Source organism: Giraffa tippelskirchi, chromosome 2 (genome assembly GCF_054371585.1).
Source record: "Giraffa tippelskirchi isolate mGirTip1 chromosome 2, T2T-mGirTip1v1.2.pri, whole genome shotgun sequence".
Taxonomy (NCBI): domain Eukaryota; kingdom Metazoa; phylum Chordata; class Mammalia; order Artiodactyla; family Giraffidae; genus Giraffa; species Giraffa tippelskirchi.
The window spans coordinates 65682798-65695109 of record NC_137276.1 but is presented as its reverse complement, the minus strand read 5'-3'; the positions used below and the strand labels follow the sequence as shown (position 1 = coordinate 65695109).

The window sequence follows — 12312 nt, the reverse complement described above, 5'->3', positions numbered from 1 at the left end:
GAGGTCTTTCTGTGCTGTTTTTTTTTTAATTTCAGTGAGCAGGGAAAATAGAATTGCCAAATGAGTGTTTACCAAAATGACGTTTTACTTATTCTTGGGACATTTGTGGATTCCATAGAAGTTCTTTATTGATTTTTATTTTTGTCATAGAGGCTTGTTAGTGAGAGAATTGTGAGGAGCCCATGATTTTCAAATAGCAATGTGTTTAGTTTTTAATGTTATGTCTTTGAATCTGATGTCTCTTTGGACAAAGAGACATTGATTTGAAAACATTTCCTTTCCCTCTCTTGATGTCACTATCCCAGAGAGCTGATAGCTGTCACTGGAAGTTGGCAAAAACTAGAAGTGAGTTTTTTGTTTTTTAATATCCATGGCTGAGGTCCTGTAGTGTCAAAATCTCTAAGGTCTGCAGGAGAGGTTGAGAGATCAACCAAGTTGTGACTAGTTCTGTTTGCGGTGGGGAGCAAGGATGACTTTGGAGACCTAGACAAGTACTTGGTTTATCCAAGATTCAGATGAAGGGTTCACCTAAAATAGTTTTTTTTTTGCCTCAAATTTCATACATTGTCAGTAGATAATAAATTGTGTTCTGTAACATTAAATTTGTATTACAAGAGCAGTTATTTTAGAAGAACTGGAAGCTATTAATAAAAGGAAGCAGCCCCCAATAATTCCGCTATTCAGAAATAGCCACTGTTAGCACCTTGCAGAATGATCTGCAGTAATTGGCAATTTCTTTCTCTTTTATAAATCAGTTACTACTACTACTAAGTCGCTTCAGTCGTGTCCGACTCTTAGCGACCCCGTGGACTGTAGCCTACCAGGTTCCTCTGTCCATAGGATTTTCCAGGCAAGAATACTGGAGTGGGTTGCCATTGCCTTCTCCAGTGCATGAAAGGGAAAAGTGAAAGTGAAGTCGCTCAGTCGTGTCCGACTCTTAGCGACCCCATGGACTGTAGCCTACCAGGCTTCTCCGTCCATGGGATTTTCCAGGCAAGAGTACTGGAGTGGGGTGCCATTGCCTTCTCCATATAAATCAGTATGTATATGTAAATTAAGATTCCTGTATGTTAGTAGGATAGAACTCCATGCCCAGAGATGTGTATATTACTTCCTGGGCCTGTGGGCTCCCTTTAGCAGTCTGAGCAGTGAGTGCTTTTATTTAGAATATTAACTTTGAAATCAGTTTTGTTCTGAAGTATTTCTCTAGCTATCGCTACTGCTTTTCACTTCCTCATTTGAAAATCTAGCTCTTTATGGGTGTTGCCTTGCTCATTGATGTAAGGAATTAAATCACATGGATAACAGCTGGCCCTTGAGAATCATCACTCTCTGAAGACACTGTATGTGTTGCTTGAGGTGCTTTTGATGGAAAAATTGTCCTTCTTCCTTTGACTGTACTGTGCTAAATGGTAAAGAACCAGTGACCAGGGCTGGGTTTTCAATGAGGATGCTATAAACATGTGGTCAAGATCTGAGTTCAGGGTGTTTCTCTGTTCTTGCTTTGTATACAAAGCATCATACTATAGTATGATGCGTTAGACATGTTCTTGGTCCTCTAACTGGAAAGAAAGGACTCTAGTTAATAGAAGATAACCTCAGCATAGGGCAGCATATGGTAGAATTTCAGAATTAGAAACAACCTTGCAAGTTACATGATGCAACTTCTTACTTTTATTGTACATGAATCCTTTTTAGAATATCTCTGCTAAATGAATATCCAGTCATCCATCTTTTCTCCTGGGGGACTCAGATAGGCATAAGCTAAGATACAATAAGAGATGGATTCAGGAGTAATAATGTAAGTCTGATAGCTAACATTTATTAAGCACATATTATGCATTAGGTGCAGAAATAGATATTCTACATACTCATTTAATTTTCCTAAAATTCCTTGAAAAATATGCTGGCATCCTCCTTTTATAGATGAAAAACCAGACTTAGAGAATGTATCATAGCAATGAAGTGGTGGAACTTTATTTTAACCACAGTTGGTCTGTTTTAAAAACCCTCTTTCTTGTCTACTTTGTGAAGCTACCTCTAAATTGTTTTCACGGAAAGGTGAAGAAGTTACTGAACTTTGTGGCTATTGAGAGCACGTTTGTATGGAGCAGGAGTAAAACAGTTCTGCCCTCTAAAGGGGCACTGTGGAAGAGTGGGGGAGGGTGCTTTTGGCTTCTGATTTAGTCTTGTCTGAACATACATGTTTTATTATACAGATCTTCTTGTTTGTTTTCTCTTATGTTGCAGTTGGGGCATTATATTAAAATTTTTAAAAGTTACGTCTATAATGTTTAGGTATGTCTAGGTATAATGTTATATTCTTTGAATTTCATTTCATAATAAAGGGCATTATGAAATATTAGTTATAGAAAAAGGGCATTGGGTCTGAGAAGGTTGAAAACTACTGTGTAGAGGGCAGTAAAACTCGAAGGTGAACTGGAGTCCATGTGTAACAAACCTGGGATTCCAGATGAAGCTTCCTGGGCTGTCAGCCCTCAGTGCTTTCCTGCCCCTGATTTTGTCCTCATTTGATTAAGGTGGTATGCCTGCCTTTTTTCCATTTGCTCATTTATGCCATGGACTGTAATACTTTCCACTTATGTCTCAGAGAGAATAAAATGAGTGAGTAGATTCATTCATCTGAGAATTGCAATGCTTTCAGAGGGAATTCAAGTCTGGAAATCTTTTAGCAATCTTTCTCCACTTTAGCAACCATTCTTTTTATCCATATTCTCCTTCCTAGTGCTCAGGGGCTAGATCACTTTGAGAGTTGCAAAATACTCCTAGATTTTAAGAAAAAGATACTTTGTAAAGCTAAGTCTACCTTTTAGACCTGTCTAAAGCCATGGTGCAGTGTTACCATATGCACTATGGTAGTCCTGGGTGGGGTTTGAGTGATAGTTGTTTATCTAGGGTTGAGGTTCTCAACCAGGGGGAGCTTTTGCTCCCCTCCCCACCATGGCCCCAGGACATTTGGCAATGTCTAGAGACATTTTTACGGAGAAGGCAATGGCACCCCACTCCAGTACTCTTGCCTAAAAATCCCATGGATGGAGGAGCCTGGTAGACTAGTCCATGGGGTCGCTAAGAGTCAGACACGACTGTGTGACTTCACTTTCACTTTTCCCTTTCATGCACTGGAGAAGGCAATGGCAACCCACTCCAGTGTTCTTGCCTGGAGAATCCCAGGGACGGCGGAGCCTGGTGGGCTGCCGTCTATGGAGTTGCACAGAGTTGGACACGACTGAAGCGACTTAGCAGCAGCAGCAGAGACATTTTTAAGGGCTTCCCTGGTGGCTCAGCAGTTGAGAATCCACCTGCAATGCAGGAGTTGCGGGTTTGATCCTTGGGTCAGGAATATCTCCTGGAGTGGGAAATGGCAACCTGTTCAGTATTCTTGCCTAGAGAATCCTATGGGCAGAGGGGCCTGGAGGGCTACAGTCCATAGGGTTGCAAAGAGTCAGGCACGACTAAGGTGACTGAGCATAAGCACAGTGACAGTTGGGTTATTTTGCCCATGGATCAAGCTCTACTGCTTTGGAATATACATTGGAGAGCGTGATTTTCTGAAGCATGGTAAAATTCCTAAGAAATGCTGTCTTTTGCAACATTTCTCAGCATTGTTCTTGATTTGGAAGCCGTAAACCTGTCTCAGTTTTGTTTTTCAGGTTCAAAAATCAAATCTTTCCAGATCTTAGAGCTTTATCTTTGACCCTTGAATCCTTTTCAGGGATGCTTTCTTAATGACTCTAATGGAGTTTAAGCAATAAACTGAAAGATGGACACTAAAAGCTCATTTCTGTTATTTGAATCTGATGTCTTATTTGTAGGCTTGTCTAGAAGAGAGGGAGGAGTCATTGGGACTGGTAGGACATTTGAAATTTTGTTGACAGTTTGAGTGGCCATTGAAGGATGAGCACTGGTTTGGGCGTTGTTCTAATTTTGTAAATAAAGCAAAATATAATAGCAAGTATGATAATTTCTCCAGTTTTTGGTGTGAAGAAAAGGGAAGTTATAAATAGATAATCCCCAAATCCTAGTCTTTGGCTTGACTTTGCAGTCTGTGTGTCAGGAATTTTTAGTAACATATACCTTCCTAATTAGGTTTTGCACAATCTAGTATTACATGCAGTTTGTTCACATTGGTGGCAGAAATGGGAATCAACTTGGGATTAAGACTTTTCCATAGGGAACTGATTTGCAGTGAATCAGTCCACATGTGGAAACACACAGAATGCAATTACTGAGAGAAAAACCCTGTTACGGGGTAAGGGGAGAGAAAGGAGCCATTCACTGGGGAAGATGGAACAGTGCAGGCTGAAAATAATTTGTTGGGTCTGTCGGTTATCTCCTGGCGCACTCCCAGCAGTGTGAGTGCCCAGAGTTAGGGAACACCGGCGGGGTTGGTGTTAAGAGCCATTAGCTCTCTTAGGCCTGAAAGGGCAAGAGAGGAACTTGAAAGAGAGGGTAAACTGTGGGAATGCAGCCACTTCCGACCAGTGGCCTAGCAGGAGGGGATCCAGGGAAATAAACACCTCAGATGTTCTGCTGGAGGTTTTCATTGTCAAACCCAACTGGCAGCCAGAGGACATGGGGACCTGGGTGACTGAATTGAGAGGACAGCCCCATGAGGCACATAACGGAGTTGGGGAAGGTTGGGTAGAGGATCAGGATACCCAGTATGCTGAAATCAAGGTCAAGTTAGTTTTTTTTTTTCCTTAAATTATTTTTGGCTGTGCTGGGTCTTCGTTGCTCTAGTTGCAGCAACCAGGGGCTACTCTCTAGTTGTGGTGCTCAAGCTTCTCATTGCAGTGGCTTCTCGTCGTGGAACATGGGCTCTAGGGCATGTGGACTCAGTAGTCATGGTGCGCGGGCTTAGTTGCTCCTGGCATGTGGGATCTTCCTGGATCAGGGATCAAACCCATGTCTCCTGCCTTGGCAGGTGGATTCTTTACCACTGAGCCACCAGGGAAATCCTCAGGTTAGTTTTGAAAGATACAGTGAGAAGACAGTGTTTGAGGAGAGTCTTAAAGAAGGCAGGTCAGGGAACATTATAGAAAAGAAATGTTCTCGTTTATAACAGAAGCATAGATTCAGAAGCACAGTTGCCACAGAGCTAGTTTGTTTCCATAATAGCCTTAGAATCTTAATTGCCAGAGGGCCTTTAGAAGTCCTTCATTGCCACTTATCTTGCCATGTGGGAAGCCCTTATAGGATGCCTGGCCAGGAGTGGGTGCAGAAGACTTTTTCAGGGAGTCCTTTCCATTGTCAACAGCTTTAATTGTTAGAAAGTTTTTTATTTGTCCAAATCACAGAATGTATCAGGATTAGGTTTGGCTGAATATAAGAGAAAAATCTGAAGTGTCAAGAGATTTTTAAGATAGAAGTAAATTTTTTTAAAGTAAGAGAAATCCAGAGTAGATAGTTGATGACTGATAACCATCATTCCTAATTCTTTGAGGAAGTTCCACTGCTCAGAGTGCATCCCTTCTGGGTCAGAACAGCTGCTTTGAGCTTGAGCCGTCAGGTTTGAGTTTCATTTGGCAGGAAGAGGAAAGGGAAGGAGAAGAGCTTGCTTGCATTCTTAATTTATTATACAAACAAACCTGTATAAAGCACATGAAAGTATTAGTTGCTTAGTTGTGTTCGACTCTTTGCGACCCCGTGGACTGTAGCTCTCTAAGCTCCTCTTTCCATGGGATTCTCCTGGCAAGAATACTGGAGTGGGTTGCCATCTCTTCCTCCAGGGGAATCTTCCTGATCCAGGGATCAAACCTGGATCCTCCTGCATTGCAGGCAGATTCTTTACCATCTGAGCCACCAGGGAAGCCCCAATAAAGCACTTATCATCATTTTAAAGAATAATAATAAAGGAAACAATCATGTATCTACCACTTGGGTTAAGAAATAGAATGTTTACCCCCAACCCCGTGTTCCCTGGTAACATCTCCTTCCCTTTCCTCTAGGGATACTACTCTACTATCCTGATTTTGGAGAACAGTTATTCCCTTGCTGTTTAAGAAAAAAAATTGTGTTACCACCTATCTGTGCATCCCTAATTTTAGTTTTATTTTTCAACTTGCTACAAATGGATTTATATGTATTTTTTTAACCATTAAAAAAATTGAAGTATAGTTAATTTACAATGTTGTGTTTGTTTCTGGTGTACAGCAAAGTGATTCAGTTACATATATATGCATTTATATAGAGAGAGTGATATGCATATCCATTTATATTTCAGATTTTTGTCAATTATTGGCTATTACAAGATATTGAATATATTTCCTTGTGCTACACAGTAGGTCTTGGTTATTTTGTATATAGTAGTGTGTATATGTTAATCCCAAACTTTTAATTTATCCTTCCTGTCCCTACTATCCCCTTTGGTACCCATTCGTTTGTTTTCTATGTCTGTGTGTCTTATTTCTGTTTTGTAGATAAGTTCATTTGAATCATTTTTTGGAGAAGGCAATGGCACCCCACTCCAGTACTCTTGCCTGGAAAATCCCATGGACGGAGGAGCCTGGTAGGCTACAGTCCATGGGGTCGCTAAGAGTCGGACACGACTGAGCGACTTCACTTTCACTTTTCCCTTTCATGTACTGGAGAAGGAAGTGGCAACCCACTCCAGTATTCTTGCCTGGAGAATCCCAGGGATGGCGGAGCCTGGTGGGCTGCCGTCTATGGGATCGCACAGAGTCGGACACGACTGAAGCGACATAGCAGCAGCAGCAGCAGCAGCAGGTCCCTCCATGATGCTGCAAATGGCATTATTGCATTCTTTTTTTAATGGCTGAGTAGTATTCCATTATATGTATGTACCACATTTTATTTAGTTATTCATCTCTTCGTGGATGTTTAGGTTGCTTCCATGTTTTGGCTGTTGTAAATAGTGCTGTGATGAACACTGAGGTGAATGTATCTTTTTGAATTAGAATTTTCTCCAGGTATATGTCTAGGAGTGTGATTACAGGATCACATGATAATTGTATTTTTAGTTTTTTAAGACATTTCCCTAGTATTCTCCATAGTAGATGCACCAATTTACATTCCCATGTACGAGGGAATGTACGAGGGTTCCCTTTTCTCTACACTCTCTCCAGCATTTATTATTTGTAGACTTTTTAATGTTAACCATTCTGGCTGATATATACCTCATTGTAATTTTGATTTGCATTTTTCTAATAATTAGAAATAATGAGCATCTTTTTGTGTGCCTGTTGGCCATCTGTTTCTGGTTGATTCATTTTTATTGTTATATAGCATTTCATTGTAGCATAATCAATATATGATTACCACAATTTATTTATCATACCACTGAGATAGACATTTGGACTTTCCAGTCTGGGACTTTTTTGAAGACTACTGTTATGAACATTCTTGTATATGTGCTTTTTGGAAAAATGTCTATTTATATCTTCTGCCCATTTTTTGATTGAGTGTTTTGGGTTTTTTTGATATTTAAGCTGCATGAGCTGTTTGTGTATTTTGGAAACTAATCCCTTGTTGAGTAGCGTCATTTGCGAATGTTTTCTTCTAGTCCATAGGTTATCTTTTTGTTTTGTTTATGGTTTCTTTTGCTGTGCAAAAGCTTTTAAGTTTAATTAGGTCCCATTTGTTTGTTTTTGTATCTGTTTCTCTAGGGGACAGGTCCAAAAAACAATGCCGCAATTTATGTCAAAGAGTGTTTTGCCTATGTTTTCCTCTAAGAGTTTTATAGTATCTGGTGTTACATGTAGGTTTTTAATCCATTTTGAGTTTATTTTTGTGTATGGTGTTAGGGAGTTTTCTAATTTCATTCTTTTGCATGTTGCTGTCCCGTTTTCCCACCACCACTTATTGAAGAGACTGTCTTTTCTCCATTGTGTATTCTTGCCTCCTTTGTTGTAGATTAATTGGCCATAGGTGTGTGGGTTTATTTCTGGGCTTTCTATTGTGTTCTTTTGATCTATATGTCTCTTTTTGTGCCAGCACCATACTGTTTTGATTACTGTAGCTTTGTAGTATAGTCTGAAGTCAGGGAGTGTGATTCTTCCAGTTCATTCTTCTTTCTCAAGAATGTTTTGGCTATTTGGGGTCTTTTATGTTTCCATACAATCTAAACTTTTTTTGTCCTAGTATTGTGAAAAATATCACTGATAATTTGATAAGGGATTGCATTGAATGATTTATATGTATTTTTGATGGTTTTCCTATATTCGTATTTGTGAGATTCATCCATGTTGTTGCGTGTAGTTCATAGTTTAGTTCATTCATTTTCATTGTATAGCATTTCATTATAGCATAATCAATACATGATTATCACAATTCATTTACCATACCACTGAAGATAGATATTTGGACTGTTTCCAATCTGGGACTTTTTTGAAGATTACTGTTACAGACATTCTTGTACATGACAGATGATCACAAGTGTTAAAGAGTTTTTCTGGAATTTATTTCTAGTAGTGGAATTGGTGGATTCTAAAGAATATATATATACTTAACTCCCCTAGATAATGCCAAACTTTTCCAAAGAGATTGATACAGTTTATAACTCCTAGCAACATTATATGCAAGTTCTTGTTTCTACAGAGCTTGACAGACTTGATATTTAAAATGCTTTTAATTATTTACCAGTCCAGTAGGGTTGAAATCTAATTGCTTTCCTTGCACATTTCTCTGATTACTAATGACATTGTGTCCTTTAAATGTTTATTGACTATTTGGATTTCCTGTTTTGTTGATGCCTCTTTGAATCTTACGCCTTATTATTTATCTGTTTCCTCTTGTAGTTCTGTTAGATTTTGTTGTACATAATTTGATGTTTTCTTACTAGGTACATATAGATTTAAAATTGTTACATCTTACCTAGTAAGCTACGATTTTTATCTAACAATGCTTTTTGACTTAGTATAACATAGCCACATGAGCTTTTTGTTATGAAGTAGGCAAACTATAAATTTTTGGTGAATGAATGACTTACCTGTTGTAGAGGCAGAAACTTCAGAGCACTCCGCCAAGTTTGTTCTCCTGGCACACTGTTATTTATGTGTCCTGTTATCCTATGAAGTGAACAAAGCACTTAAAAAAAAAAAAAGGCAATAGAGTTTTCTTTTTGGGAGGTACAACTTGTATGCAGTAAAGGGCCCCAATCTTAATTGTACGGGCATATGGATACATATCCTCACTGCCCAGATCAAGATGTGAGAAGTGTCCAGCATCCCAGCAAGCTCCTCATTTCCCTCCCACTTGATGCCTGCCAAAGGTGGTCACTCTTCTCACGATAGGTGGTTTTGATGATTTTTCAACTTTGTTAAATGGAAACATACATTATCTTTCATGAATGTCTTCTCCCCCCCGCCCCAGTGTTGATTGTATCTGTGAATTTCATCCATGGTCCTATGTAGCAAGATTTTTAAAAATTATTGCTGTGCAATGTATGAAATACCACAATTTATTCATCCTATAATTGATAAACATTTATGTCTCTATTTTTTGGCTGTTATCAGTGACATTGCAGCATTCTTGAACATGTCCTTTAGTAACTATAAATGCAGTTGTTGGGTACAGTTGTTGGGTCACGAGGTATACTGCCAAACAGGTTTCTAAAGTGGTTGTACCAGTTGCTATTTCTGTGTTTTCTTAATATGTAACTTTTGGATTTAGCTTTGGGCAAAAAGTCTTCACTTTTTGTTACCTGCATACTAGAGAGTGGAGAGAGCTTTGAGAACTTTCCTGAAGTAATGCAGGTACTTTTAAAATGTGATTATGCCGTTTGTTTTCTCTGCATTCTTATCTAGTCTGTAAATATTAATAAACATTTGATGGGAAAAACAAGCAAACTTGGTCTTTTTTGAATATTAAAAGTTTAGATTTGTAAAACACCATTTGTAGCAGTTAATTCCAAGGCTGAAATCATAATCCTTTGGAACTCTTTGGAACCTAAGTAGGAGTTGTGGAATATTTACACTTCATGCTCGGTAGTGAGAAGACCTCTCTCTTCGGAGACTTTTACCACAAGGCATTTGAATTCAGTCCTTTGAATTGCATTTTGGCTGATGAGTCTAAAAAGGAATGCATTGATCCTGTCTTGAGTTTCCTGTTAATGGTTCTGGTTCTGAGTCTTTGAGAGTTGAGGGAAATTGCTAATTGTTTCAAATTTTAATGGGACGGAATTGAGGACAAATATAAGAATGCCTTTGTGGCCCTGCTCATGGTTGAGTTGTATCACACCTAGGGTGAAAGAAAGCCTAGGATTACATTACCCAGCCCTTTTTTAGATAAGGTTTCAGATGTTTTCCCACGAATCCTGACTGCAGCAGTCTATCTGGATAACTGAAATCAGGTTTATGATCTGTAAACGTAAGTATTAATAGGTAACTGGTTTAATCCCGTTTTCTTGGAATGGAAGGGGACACTTGCAACTTTCTGATTGAATTCAATTGATGAAGGCAATAAGATGACTTAACATCTGTCTTACAAAACTGAGGAGCAGCTTACTATTTACCTGCATTTATTAGCATCATCTGTAAGAAAATACAGCATAGGCATGGGAATCAAACTACATAAAGCCTCTCAGAGCTCTGCCTCTGTGGCTTTGCTTGGAACCTTGCAAAGGTCACTTTTCCTTGCTGCTTATGAAAAGGAAAGGAAAATGTTTATCACCAGAGAATTCACTCATCAGATACTTAGTTAAGTGTGTATTATCTGAAGCTGTTTGCTCATTACCTTACTGCATTTAAGATTCACAGCAATCCTTGAATTATTATTTTTCTTGTGAATTTTTTTGTTGAATTATAACAATGGCATCTGTTTTTGCAGATGAGGAAAATCCAGTGGCATAGAGGTTGAGTAACTACCAAAGGTCACACAGCTTCTAAGTTAGAGCTAAAATTAGAGTAGAAGCCTTTGAACGCTATCCAGGCTTTCTAGGATACAACAGTGGCCTGTGAAACACCATTTACACAACTCTCAGAGTCCACAGGAGTCGTGATGAGGTATAAGTTCAGGACGGTACTCAGAGGTGGGTCTCCTTTTCAAATATCCTGGATAGTGGCTGGAGTATGTTCATAAAAAAACACATAAGATGTTTTTAAAAAGTTTCATCGTTTTAGCAGTTAGTAATTCTGTTTATGAACTCTTAAAACGATACCTTTAGACCCTTTTTGTCTAGTTTATACATAATTACAAATTTCTTCATTGTTTTTAGACACTTAGGGATGCTTTCATTTGAAGCCCAAAGCTTTAATCTCTGTTTTTGGAATTGCAAAGCTTCTGCTATCTTTGGTCATATGGAAACTTTTTTTCCAGAAAGACACTTTTTTTTTTTTTAAGTCTGTGAATACAAACAATTTAGGTGGTTGGTCTTAGCTGAGAGAACATTTGGTGAACATAAATGGAATTGCTGAGTCATAATGCTTTTCTTCTTTTAAAGTATACAATCCAGTGGGTTTTAGTGTATTCATAGAGTTTGTGCAACTATCACCACAATTTTAGAACATTTTCAGAAGAAACTCCTTACTCTTTAGTAGTAACTTCCTCCCAGTTTCCTAGTCTTGGACAAATACCAGACTACTTTTTGTTGATAGATTTTCTTGTTCAGAATGTTTCTTATAAATAGAATCATATACTATGTGGTGTTTTATAATTGGCTTTTTTCACTTAGCGTAATGTTTTCAGGATTCACCCATGTTGTAGCTTGGATCAGAATGTCATTCCTTTTTATTTATAGGCGTGAGGCTTTTCCTGAAGAATTTTAAGTAATGGATATATTCAGTGTTTCTATTTTGTTCTCACATGCAGGGAACATAGGAGTCTTGGGTTTGCTTTATACAATAGGATAGTTTGTCATATTACAGGAGTTACGAACCTTAGGAATATGACCCCAGTGACTGGCCTTTAGGATGCCCTGAACCCTTTGTAATTATCTGCGAGATTTTATATTCCTAAGCGTTTTTTTGATGGGGGAGCATAGGAGACTGAGAACATTTAGCTTTTGTTAAAAGATAATTTCCTCCAGAAGGTAAAGTTGTGACACTCATCAGTTCATTTCAGTTCAGTCGCTCAGTCGTGTCCAACTCTTTGCAACCCCATGAATTGCAGCACGCCAGGCCTCCCTGTCCATCACCAACTCTCAGAGTTTACCCAAACCCATGTCCATCGAGTCAGTGATGCCATCCAACCATCTCATCCTCTGTCGTCCCCTTCTCCTCCTGCCCCCAATCCTTCCCAGCATTAGGGTCTTTTCCAATGAGTCAACTCTTCGCATGAGGTGCCAAAGTATTGGAGTTTCAGCTTCAATATCAGTCCTTCCAATGAACACCCAGG

At 38.8% G+C, this 12312-nt stretch overlaps 1 protein-coding gene across 36 annotated transcripts in view; it reads left to right on the top strand.

The window, feature by feature from the left end:
- Positions 1-12312, top strand: part of SGPL1 (sphingosine-1-phosphate lyase 1) — a 129980-nt gene that overhangs the window by 21244 nt on the left and 96424 nt on the right. Inside the window, exon 3 of one of the 36 annotated variants that reach the window (XM_081567959.1) lies at positions 10807-11008. The exons of the other annotated variants lie outside the window; for them this stretch is intronic. The gene's annotated coding sequence lies outside the window, so the exon portion shown is untranslated. The remainder of the gene's footprint in view (positions 1-10806; positions 11009-12312) is intronic. 36 annotated transcript variants of the gene reach the window in all.